General features: G+C 38.0%; 1 protein-coding gene across 3 annotated transcripts in view; it reads left to right on the forward strand.

The window, feature by feature from the left end:
* The window catches only part of Kiaa0825 (KIAA0825 ortholog), a 422,676-nt gene that overhangs the window by 16,163 nt on the left and 381,534 nt on the right, over positions 1–24,979 (forward strand). Inside the window, exon 2 of one of the 3 annotated variants that reach the window (XM_021180151.2) lies at positions 4,405–4,450. The exons of the other annotated variants lie outside the window; for them this stretch is intronic. The gene's annotated coding sequence lies outside the window, so the exon portion shown is untranslated. The remainder of the gene's footprint in view (positions 1–4,404; positions 4,451–24,979) is intronic. 3 annotated transcript variants of the gene reach the window in all.

Here is a 24,979-nt window from a genome sequence, read left to right on the forward strand (position 1 = left end):
TACACAAACTTTCATAGCTATAAGGAGCTGGCCTGAATGGCCAAAAACAGTGTCTCTGACGAAAGCATCTTGTACATTCTCTGTACCAGTCTCTCCTCCTCACGAGACAGCTTTTTTAGTTGTTTTTAAGTTGGCACCAGGTTGGCACTCCTTGCTGCAGCCCATGGTGGAGATAGGAAGTTTCTTCATCTGTTTGCAAGTGGTTGCTTTCTGATTTCCTCCTCCTCTGTGTGCTCACTGTCAGGGCACTCACAGGTCACAGGTCAGCCTGTCACATTGGAAGCAACATGTTTTTGTAGCATTCTGCTCTGGTGTCCCTGTTCCAAGGCGCCAACTGCCACACACCCTCTGGGCCCCTTTGTCTGCATGGAATGGGTCTCTGGGGCAGGTGAGCAAAGCGTTGGATGGAATGACAGACAGATGCACACAGGAGAGGTTGTGTAGAATCTGAATGTCTTATTATTTCTTTAGTTATAGACTGACAAAGGCTTATAATGAATTTTATTTACTGTTTTGCAAATTCAAATTCATTTTCATTTTGTCACTTCTGTATTTTTATTATTCATTCTCTTGCTCATGCTGACTGAGAACTTGCAATCCTTTTGCCTCTACCACCCAAGTAACTGTATACAGATGTTCATCAACATACCTGCCTGTTTCCCCCATCTGTTTTCTGTTAAAAATATAATTATTAAAATGTTGAGAAGCCCTAGCTATCCTGGAATTCACTGTGTGAGCAAGTCACTGTTGGCCCTGAATTAGCATAGATCACTCTACCTCTCCCTTCCAAGTGTTAGGATTAAAGGTATGTGCCATCATGCCCACCTAGATCACAGCTTTAATATCTACTTTAAAGTCTTTATTTTAAGCCAGCAATATGACAGTATGCAGCCCATTGCTCTTAGCTTTTCTTCTGTCTTTATATCTTTATATCTTATTGAAAACTGGCCATTTTAGGTCATATATTGTAACAACTCTAGATTCTGGGTTTTTTTTTTTAATTATTATTATTCTTTTCCTCCTTAAGGTTTTCATTGCCACTTTATTTTTAAATTAATTTCCCTATAATAAATACATTGTGATATATATACATATGCATATATATACATGCACATACATACATATATGTATATATATAAATAAATAAAACTTAATGTTAGATGCTCAAAATGCTTGTACTTTTAAAGTCGTGTTTTTAGTTTTACATTTGTTCCTTGGACTCACCCTGTGTTTTTGGAGTATGATGGTGCCTGTGTTTATAAATTGTGCTTAAGCTCTCAAAATGTCATAACCTTTCAAGTCATGGAGGATCTCTGTAGTGATGAAGGAGTGCTTTGTGTAAGACAGACCAGATTATACTTCCTGTGGTCTCCTTTTCTGTCTTCTCTTTCCATATCCTATCTTTGTGCTTCTTTGGTCTCCTCTTTCCATGCTGTCTAATTCGGCCAAGTCTAAGCACATTTGTTCCAATTATGACCATGATGACCTGGAACTGATAGAACTGTTATTGTTAGCTGCCTGAGCTTGCCCACTTCCAACATCTTCACTTCCCCTGACAGGCATGAATGTGTTAAATGAATTCTCTTTGGCCATTGCAGAGAAGTTTCTGGTCCTAATTGTCTTTCTTCAACTGAATAAACATGTGTGCTGACTAAATTGTAATTGACTGCAACAAAAGTAGCTAGAATATTGCTATCCAAAAGTTGTATTTTAATTTTAAAAATGATTTAAATCTTGAATATTAAATGATAAACTTTAATTAGCTTTAATCTGAATATGACAAAGAAATGAAATATATACTAAAAGAAAATGAGCTAAATAAATTCAGTTAACAAAATGTAATGTAGTTGAGCCAATGATTATGGCCCATGTCTTTAATCCCAGTACTCAAGAGGCAGAGACATGTGGATCTCTATGAGGCCAACCTGACCTACAGAGCAAGTTTCAGGACAGCCACAGTTACTCAAAGGAACCCTGTCTCTAAAAAACAAAAATAAAAGGTTTTAAACTATAATTAGTTAAAAGAAAAAAAACAAAAACACTTTCATGTCATTACAAGTAAATTCTCAACTGAACTGTTAACTGTTGTCAGGTCTGCCTAGGTCTATAGTTTCTTTATAAGGAGAGTATTTGTGAATGGTTCTTGACCACAGTAGGAAGTCCTACTTCTGGTCTTGTTTTGTGAATAGACTTTTTCTTCTCTTGATTTTCTTAGTTTGGTGGAAATTGTACATGTTCTATTAATTATTTATGATTTATTTTGGGTAATTTTTAATTTTGTCTAGATATCAAATGTAGACTTTTTGTTCCAGGAAAAAAAAAACTTAGCTACTGTTGATGAATTAAAAATTAACTTCTGCCTTTATGCTTGGCATTTTTTTTTCACATAAATCATGATAAAGGGGGAAAAAGGGGATTTTGAAAACGATTGAAATTACCTTGTGTTTGGTGAGCACTGGTGGGGAGGAGGATGCTTTATTGTGGTAAACACACCATCAGACAAATACATAAAATGATTATACCATTCAAAATGTAAACTGCATATAGATAAATTTAACAGTCAGTAAATACAGGAAACACCCATGAAAGTAATACATGAAATGACATATAACACACATAGTTTAGAAAACTCAATGTGGACTGGCAGTGGTGGCACATTCCTTCAATACCAGCACTCAGGAGGCAGAGGCAGGCAGGTCTCTGTGAGTTCAAGGCCATCCTGGTTTACAGTGATTCAAAGACAGCCAGGGCTGTAAAGAGAAACCCTGACTTTAAAAAAAAAGAAAAAAGAAAACAAACAAACAAACAAACACCAACTCTCCTCCTCCACCCCACCCTACCCCTGCCCCCCCCCCAAAAAAAAAACAAAAACAAAAACCCTCAATGTCATTGTCTGGAGTTGTAGCTTAATAGCTGAATGCTGGCCTAGCATGCTTAATATCCTAGGCTCAATCCCATGGAGAAAAAAACTCAGTGCTGTCCTGTGGCTCAGTTTGACCAATGCAATCTCACTATATTGATTGAAAGAATAAAATACTATCACAGGATGTTCTGAATTACATGTGAGAACAACAACTCCCTAGGCAAAAATAATATAGTGTACTCGTTGCAGACCAAGACAGACTCAATGGTGGTTAAGTTATTAATGGAATTGTAGTCATGGACCAAAATCTCAGAGATTTAATCAGAATCTTCTTAAAAAGAATCTCAATTATCCTGAGTATCTCTAACAAAGGTAGATACTTTTAAAAAATGGCAGCCGGGCGTGGTGGCGCACGCCTTTAATCCCAGCACTCGGGAGGCAGAGGCAGGCGGATTTCTGAGTTCGAGGCCAGCCTGGTCTACAAAGTGAGTTCCAGGACAGCCAGGACTATACAGAGAAACCCTGTCTCGAAAAAACCAAAAAAAAAAAAAAAAAAAAAAAATGGCTTATATTAGAGAATGGTTAGATAATATTGTAACACAAATACCAAATGACAATTACAGAACCAATTTTTTTACAAGTCTGCCTAGAAAATGGAGGGAAAGATGGCTTTACTAAACTGCCTGGAATAATGAGTAACTAAACAGCAAAAACCAGTTGGATTGAGTCATATTGTCTGTTTTTCATGGTCCAGGACCAAAGATATCCTAAAGAGAAATAAATACTTGCTTCTCCCTTCAACATCACTACTTCAACAAACTACTGAAACTTTCCCCAGGAAAAGGAGAAGGAGAGGCTGTGTCTCAGGAACAATGATAATTCATGCCGTCTGGCAGTTTGTCAGACTACCTTTCAAGAGAGATGGAACTGGGATGTTGATGGCCAGAGATGGATGGGGTCACACCTTGACCTGGACTGCTGGCTTGTACTTATCTCTTGCTTTCTGTTTAATCCTAAACCTACTGTCAGGACCAGCAAAGATGGATTTCGGAGTCAAGGGTCACTGGACTGCTTTGTTTTTCATCCCATTTTGACCACAGTGATGAAATCTTTCTCTGCTTTTCACTATTCTTTCTCTTTTTGAGCTATTGAAGATGAGTGGAAGAGCCTAACTTTTGGGGGTATTGGTACCCCAGGCTCTGACCCAAACAACCCCAGGAATATCAATGGAGCTGAAGTTCTTTAGGAATGAATGATCAGTATTTAGAGAGTAAAGTTTGAAGTGCATAAAGTGCCATTATTACGATGTACCTACGCTCTGGCCCTTTTTTCAGGAGCCCATAAGCTCATGGTGTTATTTATCCCAACATAATTCATTCAGTTCAAACCTATAGGGCTTGTGTTTTGAATCTATTTCCCTCCCTCATTGTGTCAGTGGTGAAGCATTGTCTAATTATAGATTTGGAAAAGGCTGCTGAAGAAACATTTCTGCTAACAACTTACAAGGAAATCTTTTTTTTTTTTTTTTTTAATCTGTTTAGGATTAGGAGACCGGCTTAATCTTAGAGTCTTCTGAAATAAAATTAGGTAAGCAATGCTTTTCCTCATATTTTGAATAATTTGTAGGTTTCTATAATTGTATTCCTGTGGCCTCTTGCAGAATACAGTTAGTGTATTTCTTTAGGAAGTTAGCATGCCAGCCAGCTGTCAGCCTTATGATATACCTGGTGTCTGATGTAAGGGGAAGCACAATTCAATTTTAAACCAAGTTTTCTGCATGTCAGTGCAGATGGGCTGCCACAATCTCTCTTATTGATGGTTTCTTTGAAATTCCCCACTCTACATAGTCTAATTTTATTTTTAAATCTTTTGTGTGAGATGAAACCATCACTAACTGACTTTGTCTTTAGTTAAAAATCAATGCATTGAGTGAAATAGTCTGTACTTGTGTTGCCCCTTCTCATTTCTACAAATAAAATACCACTACTTGTTTAGCTTGTGACTTGTCTAAACATGTTGAAAGCATTCACTACAAGGCGTAATGCTCAAGCTCTGAGAGAGAACTCTGACAAGTTCACTCAAAGGGAAAAGAGGAATAATTGATAAAAGGCACTGCAGATAATGATGCCAGTCAGTGATTGGAAATGCATAGGCTCACCTTTTAATGAATTAGATTTGTCAACAGCCAATGTTTTATGCACTACTTCTAATAAAAGTGGCACATGAGGAATTGCAGTTCTTTGAGGATGGCTTCTTCAAAGCTTTAGGATATCTTCAATTCCAAGACATTTTTAAATAATAGATATTTAAAAGTATGTTTAAATAATATTAAGGTTATGACATAAACACCAAATGACAAAATTCGGGAGTTTCAAAGAAGCAGCTGACATGCCGTCACTGTTTCACCAAGCAATTGTGTCTTAAATTAGAGGATAACAGGCTGATTTGGGGATTTTCTGTCAGTTTAACTTTAAGTTCTCCTGGTGTTTTGGTTGGTGTCACAACCTTAATGTCAACTTTTCAAATAGATTTCTATGTTTCCTTTAGTTTGGGGTCATTAAAAATTGCATCTGATAAATCTAAGTGGCATAAATAGGTCACACTGAAGTGAAGTTTCTTGCTTTCTGGAACTGAGTGACAGCTAATACCTGCCATGTCAAATAATAAAGTTAGCTCAGGCATCTTTGTAAGTTTTCTTTTGCAGATGTATTTGCTTTAGAAAAACATGGTCTGATGTTGGTATAATTCTGCACATTCTGTTCTTCTTGCGTGCGTAATCCTAGTGATTTAATATTGGCAGTTTTTGCCTCTGATATTATTTTTAAACATGAAATAGCAGGTGATCATGGAAGAGACCAAGGTCAAGTGATAGATGATGAGATGTTTTTCAGGTTGGGATTTTATCTTTATTTCAGTCCTAACTTTACTATTTTTGACCCACTGGTTCTTACCATGTATCATTCCTAAATCACCACAATTCTGAAGTTTGTTTGTTTGTTTGTTTGTCTTTCCTAAACCTCAGTCCTTAAACAGCAAGAGGAAATTTTAATTTTAAAGCAAATCTTATCTATATTTAAATATAGATATTTCTAATTTAGAGGAAGCTTTTCAAATAAGTGAATTGGAACATACTATGTACCTACACTATGTAAAGTGTCTTCTGACATAGAAATGAATGAAGTGTGGTCTTTAAATAGTTGAGACCCAGCTAGCTTCAGGCAAATTCAATCATACAAGGCTCAGATTTGTGTATTTAATAAAGCTACATAGTGCATCTCACTTATGTATTTAATGTCCTTTAGTGTGTGAAATGATGTCCTGGTGACTGCTTGTAAAAGAATGATAGCTTTGTTTTTATTGTTTCTGTTAGATCATTTGATTCCAGAAGTGGCTTTCTAATGGGATACAATATGCACTTTAATATTTGTTCAGTAACACCAAGGGATGAGACTGAGTTCTTCCTATATGCTACAGAGTCTTCAAAGTGCAATCTGTGGATTGGCTTGTGTGATCTTTCTTGATAGCATTCCTTTAGTTGTAGAGAGAAGTTTAAGTAGCTCTTAAGTAATAAGACAGAAAGGCCAGGCCAACAGAGTTCTTGTTGCTTAGGAATGTATTAGACGGAATCTTGGAACTACTGAATATCTCCATTATTAAAATAATGACTGAAATTGGACAAACAACTTTAAGCTATGTCACATTTATATGTAGAATATCACCTATCTTTTAAAATAATTTTCAAGTTTAAGTATGATAAGTATGATACTTAAATTCTATCTTTATGCTAATTTGGAGATTTGTTGTCATTGCTGGTACATTAGTAAGATATCTAGTAGTTAAACACAGCAGAGATGACCTAGATCAAAGTATCTGAAAGGTATTATATGAAGTACAGAATAAAATAATTCCAGAACATTAACAGGACTTTCCTTCTAGGTAAAATTTTCAGCATTTAAAATCTCATTGAGGACTGGAGACATAGCTCAGTGTTTAGGAGCACTGACTGTTTTTCCAGAGGTCCTGATTTCAATTCCCAGCAACCACATGGTGGCTCACAACCATCTGTAATAGGATCCGATGCCCTCTTCTGGTATGTCAGAGGACAGGGGCAGTGTACTCACTTACATAAAACAAATTTTAAAAAGTTTTTTAAAAATTAAAATTTCATTGAGTTGATTTTAGAAAGAAACAGCCTGAGTTTATTCTTACCTCTGATTTCTAGTTTCAGGAAACTTTTATCACTCAATACCTTAGCTTTCTTATCCAGCAAATGAGGGGTAAAGCCATACTTCACAGGTTGTAAGGATAAATGCATGCATATGAAGGATTCCCTTCTCTCTTGTGTAATTAACTGGCATTTTCTTATCTGTGGTTTCCATCTTTATGTGTATGTGTGGGGGGTTATGCATGTGGCAGTCAGAGGTCAACATTCAGTGCCCTTCCTTAAGATTGGTTGCTATTTATCTTATTTTTCCAGACAGATTCTCTCATTGAAGCTGGAGCTCATTGATTCAGTGTTGGTAGCTAGCGATCTTAGTTGAGTTTCTGTTGCTGTGATAAAGACCATGACCAAAAGCATCTTGGGGAAGAAAGGGTCATTGAAGGATGCCAAGGCAGGAAGCCCAAAAGCAGAAACTGAGGCAAATGCAATGGTGAAATGCTTCTTACTTGTTTTCTTTTCCTGTTCTCCTCATCCTTCTTTCTTAAACCACTGAAGACAGCCTGCCTAGGGGCTCCATAATGGGCTGGACCCTACCATTTGAATTGTTAATCAATAAAAAGCTTCACAGACTTGCCTGGGGCAATCTGATGGCAGTCCTCCAATTAAAGGCACCCTCCCCCCACAAAACTCACTGGTGTCCAGTTGACAAAAACCTAACCAGCACACCAGCCAATGAGCTTTATATATTTACCTGTGTACATCCATGTGTCCTGAACTGAAGCCATCATATACGTATGGCAGAAACTTTACTGACCGATCCATCTCCTTACCTCCTCCTGTCTCCAGCTACTTTTTTTCAAATCAACATTTTACTATGTAGCCTAGGCTACCTACAAATTTGTGATCCTCCTGTTTCCATCTCTTGAGTGTTGTATGTCACCACAGCCAGCTGCTTCCCATTCTTGAATATATTCACACTTCATATGGGTTCTTTTCTTTGTGATAAGTTATCAAATACTTTTCATTAGAAAAGCTCACCACAAACCCATAAACTGAGATATTTTCTGTTTGAATCCAAACCACAAACTTTTTTTTTTGTGTTCTCTGCAGTCCTGTGCCACTCTTGACCTGTGTACCAGTAGATGTCACGTGATTGTATGATGTTTAACCTGCTTGCTTTAAAATGAAAATGAAATGTGTTAATGTCATATTTCAGTTTTAAGCTTCTGTGCTTCTGTGCTCTGCCTCATGCTACAGTCCTGTAATCTCAGCTCTCCAGAAAGCTAAGGTACGAACATAACAGACCAAAGTCAGCCAGGGTGTGACTGTTCTTCAAAACTGGATAATGTGATGTAAGGCCATTTGTCCAACCTCTTAATAAAAGTAATACAGGAAAGTTAGGTGAGTAGACATGTTTGTTTAAAGGCTAGAAGCTAGAGAACCTGGCTTGTTTTCTTCTGTGTGAACATAATTCAGACATAATCACGTGTGTCCTTGGAGGAACAGTGGTTTGGTCTGCAAATGCTTGCCTAACAATATTAGGAGCACTTCAACAATGGGAGGTGGGACTGCGTGTTCTTGGAGGATAACACTTTCATGCTTACCTGTAAATGGCATCAGGATAAAAATGCTTGGTGATAAAAATACCCAGGTGAGCATTTATGCTGCCAGCTTGGATTCCTACAGTGAAAGCATTTAATTTACCACATCTGGGTTGACCCAGGTGTTTAGGTATTTAGCAGGTATCTCTAATCATTCAGTTTTAGTTGGCTTTGGACTGTGCTTTCTGAAAAGCTGTTACAGGCAGACATTACTGGGGAGAAAAAAAGGGGTGGGACTTTTGTTGATACATGTTTGTAACATTGTCCTCTTTCATAATTTTTTCAGCCTCTGACCATCTCTTGTTTACATCCCATGGCTTGGTGTCATGCCCACCAGTGCTCCCCAGGCAAATCCTTACTCTTCTGCTTTTTGTTTTGCTTTTCTGTTTTTCATCTTGTCTTAGAGAACCCCTTTTCCAAATCAATTAGTCGTATATTTATAGGTAATCCTACAAAATGATCACAAAATTGTCGTTCCTACAAAAGTCTTGAGCTAAAGCTAGGGGTTGAAGTAAATTTAGAATCTGTAGAATATATTTAAGAAAAAGAAAAATTACTAGAAAGGAGTAAAATAAGAAGTAGAAAGTGTCTGGACAGTTGTTTAAGGTAAGTGATGCTTTATAATTTTTAAAAAATTTCAACACTCACACGTTAGCTCTTTAGGGTTTGTTTGTTTGCCTGTGGGCTGTTATCTCAGAAGTTGAAATCTATATCTTGGTTGTCTATATCTTCGTCTTCTATGTAGCATGTCATTGAGGAGTTGTGGTCCCTTTTTGTTTCCAGCTTCATTGGGTTAAGAAGTACCTCGGTCATTCCTGAGATGTAATTTTGGGTGTGTGTTTCACAATGTTTCCAGAAGTTTTAAGTGAAGAAGGAAAACCCATCGTGAGGACAGGCAATAAATAAAATGGAGAAGGAAGAAAACAACTGCTGAGCATTGGCTTTCCTCGTCCTTGTTTACTGGCCCATCCCATAGCAAGCTGGTTTTGGAGCCATGCTTTCCTTACTGTGATGGATTGCATTCCTTCTCAACCATGGCCTTAAATAAGTGTTTTCTGTCATATCAACAGTATCAAGAGAAACAACTAATTTTTGTACTTCTCTATCTCTGGCCTGAACATTCTATTTATACAAGTAACTCAAAACAGCATGGATAATATTGAACATGCCATACCTTCTTATCACTATTTTATACCAAGGTTTTAAAAAATCTTTTCATAAACTGTCATTCTGTCATGACTATTGAGGAATCAGAATTTCCTTCATAATAATTTAGCTATTATAACAAACTCTGCAACCTCAATCCTCTACTATAGAACACTTTGCTGAGTGTGTGTGTGAGGTATATACTTAATCATCCCCAGAACCAAAATTAATTAATAAATTACTTTGTGACTCAAAGTTTAAAGTATTATAGTAGAAAGCTATAACTGCCTGTTAGAAAATATATTTTATTTAATAATAGCTCCTTAGCTACCAAGGAGTGTTACATGTTTAACAAATAGTACTTATTTTCCTCTATTTACTGAAAAGAATATGTTCATAAAAGGAAGACAGCCATAGCATTATATTATTTACTTTTAGAAGGCACAGAACTGTTTGTATTAAATGTAGAACTATCTAGATTAACCATTGTCTAGTATTTAAGGATGTACTTTAAAGTAATACATTTTAATACTTGGTTACAGAAGGCACTTTGAGAGCTACTCTGAGTCTAAGTGATTTTTCTAAATTAATTCTTCCATTTCCAACTTCAAATTTTCTTGTAAATGTATAAAAAATGAAGTCATAGCTCTTAATTACTACCTCCATTAGTACAACAGTTAAATAATATCAGATGTATGTGGGTATCATTGGATACTTTTAATAAGAAATAATCAGGAAGCCAAGGAAAGAGATGGCCACAGATTCAAGGCCAGCTGTTGTGTGAGATTTTGGAGGGAAGGAGGATCCAGTAATGGTTTTGATTTCTCATATAATTCTTAAAATCTACAAACAGGCTTAGAAGCCCATTTCATCAAAGGTGAATATGGGGGTTTGAATGAAATTGACCCCCATAGGCTCATATTTATAAACGCTTAGGCCCACAAAGTGAAACTGCTTTAGAATGATTAGCAGGTGTGGCCTTATTGGAGGAAGTATGTTAAAGGGGAGTGGACTTTGAGGTTTCAAATACCTATGGCAGGCCCAATCTCTCTCTCTCTCTCTCTCTCTCTGTCTGTCTCTCTCTCTCTCTGTCTGTCTCTCTCTCTCTCTCTCTCTCTTCTGTCTGTCTGTCTCGCTCTCTCTGATTCCTGCTGTTTGTGGATCAGAATGCAGAGCTCTCAGCTATCTCTTCTAGCTATTGTGATCGTGGACTAACCCTTTAAAACTGTAAACAAACCCTCAATTAAATGATTCTTTTTATAAATTCCCTTGTTGATGGTGTTTCATTAAAGTACTGGAGCAGTAACTAACTCAGTGAAAGTTTTGGTTTTGTTGTAAATACTGTTATAAATTGTATTTTAAACTGTAACATAATAATGGAAGCATTTTTCTTGATGATATGAAAGTATATTTCTGTGGAACACATCATAGAAATTTATGTAATCAATTTAGAGCCTGTGTAGGGAAATAGATTTAGATGATACACATAGTAGCTCTTAGCTATTCACAAAATGTCCACAATGGTCAAGCAATCTGTTTGGTTTACAACCCAGAGACAGGAACTGAGATGTATATTTTACATATCAATCTTGACTTGAATTGACTTATTTCACAGGCAGAAAAATAACCTATCACAATCCAGTGAAGGTTGTAAGGGTCTGAAAATTACTGAAGGAAGACTCCACACTCAAATTGTATGTAAAAACAAAGTATTTATTCTGTAGAAACAACCAGCATGTGGGTGTTAACCATTATTTAAAATGGCAACTCCAGACAAAGGCACACCAGGCTTCTTGTAAGGAACTGGGGGATCTCTAGAAGGATTAGATTAACTAAAATTTCATTGGTGGGCCATTGGTCTGCATTTTTAAGTCATGAACATTCAGCTATGTGATGAAATAGGGCTGCCCAGCACTGGTGGCCCATTCTGAGACAAGACATTTCTCCATCTTTGTGGTTATCCCAGGCTGTTCTTTGGGAGGAGGTTTTATGATCTTGTGCTGGACTTTATGGTCTGTTTCTAGAGCTGGTGTCTTATGACTTAGTTTCTGGGACTTATGGTCTATTCCCGCACTGGTTCCTTAGGTCCTTTTTTGAAATCAGACCTCTTCTTTAAAATGGTGACAAATGGGGTCCTTAAGTGGAAACAAATGGTGTTTACATTATCCTTTTAAGAGTATACTTCAAAAGTTCGAATACATATACATAGATACAATGTAAAAAGCCTATGAACATCTATGAGTATATATAAGTTGAAAAGCAATAATTTAATCTTGTTACTTTATGTTGTTAAGTTGGAGCTTCCAGCTTGCCCTGCCTCCTCCACATGGTCCTATAAATTACATTCTTCTCTCCTTCTCCAACTCAGCTGACTTGAACAGCCTCTGAATAGGAAGGACAAAAAAAAAAAAAAAAAAAGGTGCAACAGCTCAGTTCTGCATTCCTGACCCCTGTTCTAACACCTCCACCTCAAGTCTCTTGCCACCCTGCAACTCCCACATCCACACCCCCCACCCTAGATAATCATACCTGGGCACAAGCCCAGCTTCTGGCAGACATGTCCTTTTCCTTAGCCTACATTTCATAAAAAAATCTTCCCACCACAGGCTGCCCTCAGATTGTTTTGGTTTTCCCCTGAGTCTGGTGACTTTGCTGGGAGCCCATTCTCAAATAAGCACACGCCTTTTTTATGGACATTTCTGAGTTGCCATGTGTATGCTGAGAATTAAACCTGGATCTTCCAGAAGAGGGTCCAGTATTCATAACTGTTGAGCCAGCCCCTCCAACCCTGAAGACTATAGTTTTTCTTCTAAAATAAATACGTTACCTAAACTAGTATCATGTGTAAGTGTTCATCAGCAGATAAGTGGATAAAAAACGATGTACTTGATATACACAATGGACTATTATTCAGCCTCAAAATGAAAATTGTGTCATTTAGGCCAACATGGATAATGCTAGGAGACATTATGCTAAGTGAAAACAAGCATTTCACAAAAGATATGTAACACATGTTCTAATTAACATGTAGAATCTAAAGTAATTGAGGTAATAGAACTAGACACTGAATGGTGGTTATGGATAGGGAAATGTAAAATAGTGAAATGTTCAAAGATGTAGAAAGAATAAATGATTTGAGTACAAAAATGTAATCATTGCAATTATCTTGCTGTGCACTCTCCTCAGTTTTCCTAGTTCTTGTAAACCCCATGATAATTTAATTGAGACCTACAATAGGGTAAAATGTAGATAGAGTTTATCAGAGTAAAGAAGAACACATGCTTAAGTGGTGAGACTAGACAGTGGCCAAAGAGACCACTGTGCAGGCAAAATTAATATTACATGTGAAGTCTTAAGAGCAGGTAGCTTTCTCTGACAAACATAGTCATGTCTAGGTGATAGATAGGGTCACTTCGATTGACTCTACGAAAAAATGGTGATAACTGATCTTTTTACTTTTCTCAGGAAGTCTTTTATACAGAAATACAGGGCATCTAAGTATATATTTAGATAGTTACCTATTAAATCCCTTTGGGACAGGTTAGAGTGCCATGTCTTCTCCCAGGGCTACAGATGTAACTCAGATCCTTATAGTGAGTAATTAATTAGTGTTCTACTGTTCCAGTCCATGGTTTTATAGGTCATTACTTATAAAGTATTGAAATATTCTCCAACCCAAATAATCTCTAACTAGCCATCTAAAAAATAAGTATTCCATTTTCTCTCTACAAACTAACTCTTCCCCTGATTTTTCTTTCTCATATATAATTATATGAATCCAAGTCATCCAAGCTTAAAATCACTCTATAAACATGATGTTTTTCCTGTCTTCAAAAAAAAAGATCATTCTGGTAGCAGAAGAAAGTATGAGTTTGAAAGTGATCATCTAAAAAAATATGGAGAATAAGGAAACTGCTGCACCAATCCAGATAATAGAGCTGGAATTTACAGAAGGCTATAGCTATATGGTTGATGAGAAAATGTTGAACATATAGGATAGTTACATTGAATACATTGATTGATATTGTAGGTATTAACTATCAAATATACTTCACTTATAGAAAAACTTTGGTAAAAACAATAGTAAGGTTAAGTTTGTTAAGATTATGATACCCATGGTTTATCCAAGGGAGTTTGTCACTATGGAGTTGAATAGTTAGAACAGGCATTTCAATATACAGAGTGTAAGATAATATGGTAGGAGATGAAACTGCCCAATCATAGTACCTGAAGAGATTCAAAAATAGGAAGTTGCTAAAAGAAACTAAATATTGCCAGTTCTAGGCTTGCAGAGGTGTCCTCACAAAACCATATGTAGTTGTCCCAAAAACATTTGGAATTTATTATTAAGTGTGGCCACACTGGAAGCAACAATCATTCATTTTAAGCCACTGCTATGATTACTTTTCAGTTAAAAAGGGGTAAAAAAAACAAAGGCATGGTCATTTCAAGGACTATGTATATAGTCAAGCAGTCTTAGTCATACTGTGACCTATTGATCATTAACTAAGGATGTGACCCAACAGCCTTCTCCAGGATAAAGAAATTGCCACTACCTGTAGTTATTGTTGACTACTCACACATTTATCTATGAGATCCATTATTCTTGAATCAAGGATGACTGGAGAAAAAGTGACTCAGGGAAAAGGATGATTCAAAAAGGCAAAATAGATTTAGTTTCCTTAGATTAAGACTATTGGTGACTTTTAAGCATGTTCTGGTATTCTTAAACAGAATGTTGTGAAAGCTGGCAGTTGGCTGGAGCTGAAGATAAATTGGAAGAGTACCAGACCAACATCTACAAAGCTTGTGATTCTATCCCTAATACTATATATGTATGGTGGTATGCAAATATTTTTGATCCTAGCACTCAGGAAGTAGATGCAGGAAGATTGTAAGATCAAGCTTAGCAACATTGCAAATTTGAGACTTGCCTTGCTAGAATGAGACTGTCTAGGATAACAAAAGGAAAAGGTTACTTGGATGGTAAACTATGCTATATTTGCAAATCTCAAAAAGTTATCTTAGCTACTGACCCGTCCAGCAGGTCCAGTTATTGGAGGGTCTCGAGGGGACCTTCTCCTAAGAACCAAATGGGGGGGGGGGTAGAGAGAGACGAGGGTCTTGTGTGAATAACGACAGGGAAACATTCTGGATTGCATCAAGACCCCAATGTATTGAGAAAGGCCCAAGGCTTAAATGCACAAGCAAAAGGGGAAGTACAGATACTTATCAGCGGGAGGGGTGGAGCAATACAAGCAAAAGGAGAAGTACTTATCAGTGGGAGGGGGTCAATAGAAATTATTTCTTTTGGCAACTACACGGGGAAGCAGGAACTTGGTGGTATCAGGGTGTGGTCAGGTCATTGGCGATGACTTAGGGCTGGAACATTCTGTGGTTGTTCTCGGAATCAGTGTGTAGGTGGCCAGCTTTTGACCCCCTTTTCCTCTCGGGGGAGGGGGAGAGGCCCAATTTAGAGATCAAGGCAATAGTGTTGTCTAAATAGCTCCCAACAAGCTACTTTTTTTTAACTTCAGTGCTTTTAGCTTTGGAGGAAGATAATGACCAGAATAATACAAAACCGCCTTAAGTTTTTACAGTATTTACAAGAGGAGTTGATCCAGGATCCTTCTCACAGATTAAGGTAGCAAGAAGACAGAACAAAATTAAGACAGACAAGCCAAGCTTTTGTCCCTTTGATGACCCACAGTGCACCTCTATCCCCACGTGAGGAGTCAATGCTTTTATCAAAAGTAACTTCTAAGGCCATCTTACAGTGTTCAAGATAGAGTTCTCGGGAGAAAAGAGAAAAGACAATGGATTGCCATTGGGAGAACAGTCAGGATTTTCAGGTTGAGGGAAAGAATGCCATGAGACATTTGTGTGGTCCCTTCAAGTTTAGAAGTTTGATCCTTGAGATATTCCCAGAAATATAGTTTAAAACTTTTAAGTATGTCTAATAAACTAAACTTCAAATAGATAATATTCCTTTATATAGTTTTACACTATTATTATTCTTTTTCAAGTCTTGTTATTTGTTTGTGTTTGTTCATTTTTAGGTGTATTCATAAATAGTTGTAGATAAAAGGGTGTAATCAGGTGTTTTCCTGATTTTCTCTCTACCTTATTTTTTTGAGACAGAGCTCTCACTAATCTGGAGCTTGCCAGTTATACCATAAAGACTTTTAAGTTGCTTCTATTGATGTTTAGTCTGCTGCTATGTATTATAATGCTAAATTCTGTATGGATGTCTAGGCCAATGAGTGAACTCTTTCATTTACCAGCATTTGTTGTACAAACCTTGCAACTTAATTTAAAACTGTTGAGGTTTGGTCTGTTGGTATGTATTGTAATGCTAAATACTGGCCTGGTTGCCTCAGGCGGGAGGAGATCCTCACACCAAGTAATTCTATGTAACTTTGTGTGTCGTCCCCCCCCCACCCCCCAATTATCCCTGCTTGGTCAATAAAGATGCCTACAGTCAATAGAGGGCAGAAGTGAAATAGCTCCGGTTTTGGTTCCCTGGGCTTGGGGTCAGAGACAGGAGACCATGGGAGGTAAAAAAAGATGGTGGAGATACTATGGGGTAAATGAATCATGAAAACATAGCTATGAGGGCTAGTTTATTGGAGTAAGAATGGCCCAGGAGGAACATGGCAAATTTTAACTCAGGGTTATTGATAGGGAAGTAGATACTAATAGCTTAGAGCTTAGATACCTGCCCAGCTCTAGTGCTTTAAAGGCTTATCATAAATATGAAGGTTGTGTGTGTTTTATCTGGGAACAAATCATATAATATGGGGTAGAAACCCCTGATAAAATACTTACCATAACATGCTTCAAATGAATTTGTTTTAACCATCAGTGAATTAACTATCTTTCTATTGAACTGTAGGTTTTCTGTAATTGTCAAGTAAAACTTTTCTTGTAAGTTCACTTTTAAAAGTGATGTCTCTTCTGAAGCAATTATTATTACTGTTATTGGTGGTGGTGGATCTGTTTTTGCACTGATGGGGACTGAACTCGAGGCATTGTATATCCTAGGCAAACTCTCTACCACTAATACCTAGCCTAGCCAGTCCTCCAAAATGATTATTAAAAATCACTTTACAGTTCCTCTTTTTTTTTTTACAGTTCCTCTTTAGAATCTATTACCAGTGGAAAATATGAGTAAAATTTTAGCTTCTTTCAAGTTTTACTTATTATTTGATTACATTTCAAAAACCTGTATCAAGAATATGTTTGAGACTATGCCGGGGCCTAGCGAACACAGAAGTGGATGCTCACAGTCAGCTATTGGATGGATCACAGGGCTCCCAATGGAGAAGCTAGAGAAAGTACCCAAGGAGTTAAAGGGATCTGCAACCCTATAGGGGGAACAACATGATGAACTAACCAGTACCCCGGAGCTCTTGTCTCTAGCTGCATATGTATGGAAAGATGGCCTAGTCGGCCATCACTGGAAAGAGAGGCCCACTGGACTTGCAAACTTCATATGCCCCAATACAGGGGAATGCCAGGGCCAAAAGAATGGGAATGGGTGGGTAGGGAAGTGGGGGGGGCGGTATGGGGGACTTTTGGGATAGCATTGGAAATGTAATTGAGGAAAATACGTAATAAAAAAATATTAAAAATTAAAAAAAATATGTTAGGTACATTTTCACTTCATTTAGTAATTAATGGCCCTAATATAGGAATCTCTACACACAAATTGTCTGGGTTTTGTTCTCAAAGCTTTGTTATGTGATTTATCTTCCAGCAGATAAATGCTGGCTGTAGTGCTTTCATCCCAGTTACAGTCATTGGTCTAGGAATCCTATGAGTCAATCTACACAAAACAAGAAGCGCCTATCAAACTCCTGGCAGGTTTAGTTCAAATTAAAATGTGTGTTCAACTGTAGAGATTGTCAAGTGTGGAAATAATATTTGTCCATCTGGACAGCTTTCTTTTGTAGTTGCTAAATGGAAGTTGAGATTCTGTCTGCTCCTTGAAAGCTTCTGTGTCATGAGCGTAATTTGGATGGTTTGTGATTTGACAGGGATTATTAAAATCAGATGAAGTGAAGGGAAGCAAGTCTGAGAGGGTGAAATTGACACTGACATTCTCTATTATTTGCAGCTTGCATCATGATGGCTATGTTGATATGATAGAGTCACTGTTGGGATATGTTGCACAGCCAATAAAGTAAAAAGCAAGTTTAGTGAAGGATTTTAGATTTAGCCATTCTGATTGTTGTAAGGTGGAATCCCAGGGTCGTTTTGATTTGCATTTCTCTGATCACTAAGGATTCTGAACATTTCTTTAAGTGCTTCTCAGCCATTCGAGATTCCTCTGTTGTGAATTCTCAGTTTAGTTCTGTCTTAGTCAGGGTTTCTATTCTTGCACAAACATCATGACCAAGAAGCAAGTTGGGGAGGAAAGGGTTTATTCAGCTTCCATTTCCAAATTGCTGTTCATCACCAAAAGAAGTCAGGACTGGAACTCAAGCAGGTCAGAAAGCAGGAGCTGATGCAGAGGCCATGGAAGGATGTTACTGGCTTGCTTCCCCTGGCTTGCTCAGCATGCTTTCTTATAGAATCAAAGACTACCAGCCCAGAGAAGGTACCACCAACAAGGGGCCCTCCTTGCTTGATCACTAATTGAGAAATGCCCCACAGCTGGATCTCATGGATGCACTTCCCCAACTGAAGCTCCTTTCTCTGTGATAACTGCAGCCTGTGTCAAGTTGACACACAAAACTAGCCAGTACAAGTTCTATACCCCAGTTTTTGTTTGGGTTGTTCGGTTAGCTTCTTGAGTTCTTTATATATTTTGCATATTAGCCCTCTATCAGATGTGGGGTTAGTGAAGATTTTTTTATGAAGACATTTATTTTCACTGATTGCTTTTTAAATGGACTTTCAAGTTGCTTCTTATGAATTTAACCATCAGTGAGTCATCCTTCCAAGGAACTATACATTTAAAAGTATACTGCCAAGAACAGAATATTAATATTGAAGAAACAGATTACCTAATTAAAATCATAGAATTTTCAAATCAGACAAGTCCTTAAAGTTATTTCTTTCTAATTTTCCTTGCTAATGAAAATAGAATAAGAGTTTGGAGGCATTACACTTAATTTTATTTGAGAGCTTAAGGTTTTTTTGTTTTTTGTTTGTTTTTTGTTTTTTGTTTTTCGAGACAGGGTTTCTCTGTATAGCCCTGGCTGTCCTGGAACTCACTTTGTAGACCAGGCTGGCCTCGAACTCAGAAATCCGCCTGCCTCTGCCTCCCGAGTGCTGGGATTAAAGGCGTGAGCCACCACGACTGGCGAGAGCTTAAGTTTTAAATCCTGACTTTTCACTATTGGTATATTTTAAAAAATAATGTTTAAAACAATTTCTAAAGCTATCCAAATACTTAATTCACAATTGTAGATAGCCTAGTTCTGTGAAAACACAATACACAAATTTGCTACTATAGTTATAGGTTCCCTTTAAATGATATCTACATGGTAGGATAAATATCTTCTATAGATATAATTTTCTACTTAAAGCATCCTTAGTAGATGTGATCTAAGCTAGGAGATTGTTATCAAATAGAGTTATAGTAGAAAAAGTAGAAATGTCTATCAAAGTAAAGAGACTGATCATGTTGTGCATTGTTTGGAACCCTCAGGGTAGTGAAACTACCAGATAAAATTGTAAAATAAGAATCCAAGTGCCCATATGCAAAGTAGACTCAAATTATGTGTGCTGCAGTTCAGTTCACTTTCATTCTAACATCAATTGCCTGGAGTTCAGTGTGTCCCTTTAAGACTTCCCTTACTTCATGTTTTTTCTAGGAGACACAGTCTCAAGCTGAGTTCCTGTTCCTCTGGCTCTTACAATCTTTCTGCCCCTTCTTCACAATGTTCACTGAACCTTTAGGTGCAGGATTTGTATTGTTATGCACAATACAACACATCCACTGGGGTTGAGTACACTATGACCAGTTTTCTTTGTGTTTTAACCAATAATGGTTTTCTATAATGATTTACATCTGTTGCAGAGAAGTTTTTTGATGATAAGTAATACTGACACTTATCTGTTGACAAATATATAAAATGTAGTTAGGAATAATGCTGGTTTAGTAAATTGGTTTAAATGGGTTCTCCTTTAAAATTGATAACATCACTAGTGCCAAGTAACTGTATAGATTTTCAATACCGGACATGATCTCCAGTCTGTTTACTGAGACGATCAGATAGCTGTTGGTTTTCACAAGTTATGAGTCCCATTGTTATACCTGTAGTGATATCTTGATGTGTGGGTTTTTTCTTTTTTTAAGTTTGTATGTGTAAATCTGGGTAGGCCTGGCTGTTTTCCTCCTTTGAAAGCTTGTGTTGCACTTTCTGATACTGTGAAAACTAGTCATGGGGCAGAGGCTTACAGGTCAGACCCAGCACAGACCCTCTAGTTTTGTCTTCATAATATGTGGTGTCTTCAGCAATAGTGGATTTCCTTCAACATCTGAAAGATAGACAAGACAATGGCAATTAGCCTATATTATTGTGGGAGTTTCTTGGACTTCCTCTTTCAATAACTTGAAAGGGAGTTTCTCAGGCCTGGTTCTGAAGTTTTTGTTTTTTAAAGAAAATAGCTCTTAAGGGAAATCATTATATCAGCACAAATGACATAACTGTTTAAACTATGTATGGCTATACATATACCCATTTTAATTTAACAGTATGGATGCCTAAACAAGACCTTAACAAGTACAACAACATTAAACATGCTAACATGAATGGGGGAAGTCTCAGAGGGACCTACCCCTAAACAAAGTACTACATTCAATAGAGGAAAAATAGTCTTCCACAGGGATGAGCCCTCGAATTGGATACACTGATCCTCACTGGTCAGCCCTGAAATCATATTCATTTAAGTACTACTAAATGGAGTGAATAAGCTGTACTTATATATTTATGCATATATAAATAAATGTGTGTGTGTGTGTGTGTGTGTGTGTGTAACAACAACAAAAAATGGTCAGCAATTTGAGAGAAGTCTCATGGGCATTGGATAAAGAAAAGCAGAGGAGGGATGTGTTACAATTATATTTTAATTTAAAAAAATACTTCCTTCATTTCAGATGTTATCTGCAGGTAGTCTTTTCAAATTTCTGTTACTTCTGCACAGCTGAGGTGGTTTGAATATGCTTAGGCCCATGGAAAGTAGCATTGTTAGGATGTGTTGTAGAGAGAACATCTTGTGTATTGAATAGATGCATCATCTGTCAATTAAAAATTCTATGGCCTGTGGCTTAGGTAAAATATGGAAGGTGGGACATTGGAAGGAGAAAGAATTTGGGGAGAGAAGGAGGGCGGGAGATTCACTAGGAAGATGTGATAAGTAGCACCCATCGTACCAGAGCACAAGTAACCAGCTACATGGCAGAATCTACACTAGAATAAATGGGTTATTTTGAATTATATCTAGTCAGAAAAGAGCCAAGGTACTTGTAAATATATTTTGAGTCTGAGTCTTATTTCTGGGATCATGAGACTAGAAGGAAGAACCATATTTTCTACAACCAGGTGTAGCATTATTGGAGGTAGAGTTAGAGGAAGCATGTCACTGTAGGGGTGAACTTTGAGGCTCCTATGTTGATGATCTGCCCAATGGTGATGAGATCTTCCTCCTAGCTGCCTTTGGATCAAGATGTGGAACTCTTAGATCCTTCTCTAGTACCAAGTCTGCCTAGGTGCCATGCTTCCTACCATGATAATAATGGACTGAACCTCTGAAACTGTAAGCGAGCCCTAATTCACTTTCTTTATAAGAGTTGCTTTAGTCATTGTGTCTCTTCATGGCAATGAAAAGTCTAATTAAGACAACAGCCAAAGTAAAATGCAAAAGTTCTCAGACTTATAAAAAATGTCTCATGAATCACCAGAGTATCTGTGATGCCATCTCTGGAGAGAATAAATTGAATATGGGAGACCCAACTCAGATACCATATATGAATGGGAACTCGGGACTGAATAAAAATAGAGAGCTAAGAACCCGCATCCCTCCCTCTCCTCCTCTCTTCTCCCCTCCCCCTCCCCTCTTCTCTCTCTCTCCCTCCCTCCCTCCCTCCCTCCCTCCCTCCCTCCCCCCTCCTCTCTGTCTCTGTGCTTTCCAGTTATGAATGCCCCAGCCTCTATATCTTCCTCACCATTATGGACCATAGTCCCTTAAACCAAAGTAAAGATTTCCTTTCCCTAAGTTGTGTTTATAGGAAAATTTGTTGTATCACCAAGAAAAGTAACTAATGATCCAAAAGGATACAACACTGGAATGAGTAGATGAAAAGAGTATAACCATAATAAAATAAGGATGGTGATTTTTGTCACAGTTTCTATGTATTTTCTAGGCGTTCTACTCAAGACATGGATATTTTATTCACTTTGACAGCTCCCTGAATATCTATGCCACTATATAAGCATGGTTAATTAAATCCTTGGCTATGGGTGACTGAACTCGATTTAAAGTGCATTTATCTATGTTGGAGATTGAAGAGAATAGGAGAAAATGGAACTGGAAGCCCACTTGTTCCTCTGTGTATAGCCCACATTCTGAAAACTGCTAGAGGTCTATTAAGAGTCACCTTGTTGGAAGAAAATCAGGCCCGAATAACAAAAGAAACTTGGAAGATCCTCACAGTATTTGAGTGCTATACTAGAAAGAAAAAGGAGAACAAAACCCAAATAATTATGTGCTCTATCCTGAGGTATGAATCAGTGAGGCCAGATGTGAAGTCCTTCCCTCATTTTCAGCATGGAATAGCAGCTGGTCTTTCTGCAGGAACTGCTCTGCTCTAACTTTCAGCTGTTTTAGCCAGCTAGTTGAAATTGCAGGGGAAAAAAAAAGGTACACTTCGAAAAGTGTTTGAGGTGACATCAATATGAAGACGGTCCACAAAATCCTGCAAATCTACGGGTTCAAACCTTCATATTCACTTTAAGAATACCCAGGAAACTTCCCAGGCCTTCAAGAGTATGTATATCCTCAAAGCCACCAAGCATCTGAAGGATGTCACTCTAAAGAAGCATTGTGTGCCATTCCAGTGATATGATCATAGAGTCAGTAGGTGTGCCCTTGTCAAACAGTGGGACTGGACATGGGGATGGTGGCTAAAAAAGAATGAGGAATTTTTGGTGCACATGCTTAAAGATGCAGAGAGAAATGCTGAACTTAAGGGTTTAGATGTGTATTCTCTAGTCATTGACCATATCTAGTTGAACAAAGCACCTAATATGCACCAACAAACCTATGTTGCTCATGACTGGATGAACCCATCCATGAGCTCCCCCAGCAAATGGAGATGATTCTTACTGAGAAGGAACAGATCGTTCCAAAGCCAGAAGAGGAAGTTTCACAAACGATATCCCAGAAGAAACGGAAAAGACAAAAACTCATGGAACATGAATAAATTCAGCATAAAATAAATGCAAAAAGAGAGAAAGAAACAAAGAAATAAAGAAAGAAAAAAAAAGAAAAGTGATTTCAGCATGTATTTTTAAGTTCTAAATAGTTTCCTATGAAAGCTCGATAACAAAAGAGGGCAAGGCAATAAGGAGTGCTAAGAAAAGGGCGTAATGCTGGGCGTGGTGGCGCATGCCTTTAATCCCAGCACTTGGGAGGCAGAGGCAGGCACATCTCTGAGTTCGAGGCCAGCCTGGTCTACAGAGTGAGTTCCAGGACAGCCAGGGCTACACAGAGAAACCCTGTCTCGAAAAACCAATTAAAAAAAAAAAAAAAAAGAAAAGGGCGTAAAGAGAAGGCTCTCCTTTTGTCCTCAGCACTTACACACCTGTCTGAATGCAGGATCACATGGGAAAACAAGTACACACATCAATTCAAATCATCAATAAGTTTATAACAGACAATGTTTACATACATATCCTTGAGTATTTATCTGGCTAAACATTCATCACCTGTCACCAGCTCTGCAGGTTCATGAATTACAACTATGACTCCTATGACCAAGGTATTAGTGAAGTTTGGTATAGATAAGCCCAGTTAATGTTTTATCTTCTCTCTTAGAACCTATAGTAAACCATTGTGGGGTATTCGGCTATGCACAGACAGTCTGGTCTCCAGTCGAGCTGAGGTCTGAACCCCGGGACCTGGTGGTGATAATTTACCCACATGGGATAGAAGGAGTTCTCTCATGTCTCCTGGACCCTGGCTCCTGTCTTACCGTCCCCCTCAGTCCCCATAGGAGAAGCATGGCTTTTAGTCATGTAGACAATGTCCCAAGCTTCTGACCTTCAGACTAAACTCCTCCCCAGTTACCTAGCAACAGTAAAGCTAACAGCACACCTTAAGAGGGACTGTTTGGCCCCTCCTCATTCTCTTTCTGCTCTTATTCCTCTTACTCCTCTTCTCTCCTCTTGCTCTCCTCTCCTCTCACTTTCTTACTCTCCTCTGTCCTCTTACTCTGCTCTCTCCCACTTACTCTAGCCTTTCCTCTTTCTCTCTCTTTCCCCCTTCTCTCCTCTTGGCCATGGTGCCTCTCTCTCTCTCTCTCTCTCTCTCTCTCTCTCTCTCTCTCTCTCTCCACCTTCTCTCTTTCCCTCTGCCTTTCTACAATAAAGCTCTAAAACCATAGACTGTCTGTTCATCAAGGCCCACTGCGCTTAATATAGCCTGTGTGGAAACCTCTCTCCCTCAACTCTCTCTCCCATAACCCCGGGGCTACTAGGTGTCATCCAGGGGCCCCCAGTCAGGAGTTGCCCCTTGTCCACCCCATGTCAGTGGGGTCAGAGGCTTAGATGCCCACCCCTGGGCCAAGTGAAAAGCATCTGTCAGTCCTCCTGCATCCGCCTGCCCAGAGCATAGGAGGAACTCTGGCCAGCACGGGCTACCCCTCCCCTTCTTCCCCTGCCCCCTTTTTAGTTTCCACAAACCATTAGTTCCTTTTTTATGATCTTTGTTTAATAGTTTTACAACCTCTTGGAATGTGCTCTGAGTAATTGATGCCTCCTTGCTATTTCAGAAGCAATTAACATGTGACACTAAAGACTAGTAGAGTTCTCAATGCAGTTTTGATTATCAGAGAGAACCTAATAGCAGTCTCACTATAAAAAAAAACTTCATAATTTCTATTATAATTTTAGGAATTTTTATAGGATTATTATTAAAAATTAAGAAATCATCTATTTATCTAGATAGCATCACATAACTGTACATCTTCATTGT

Source organism: Mus caroli, chromosome 13 (assembly GCF_900094665.2).
Source record: "Mus caroli chromosome 13, CAROLI_EIJ_v1.1, whole genome shotgun sequence".
In the NCBI taxonomy this organism is placed as follows: domain Eukaryota; kingdom Metazoa; phylum Chordata; class Mammalia; order Rodentia; family Muridae; genus Mus; species Mus caroli.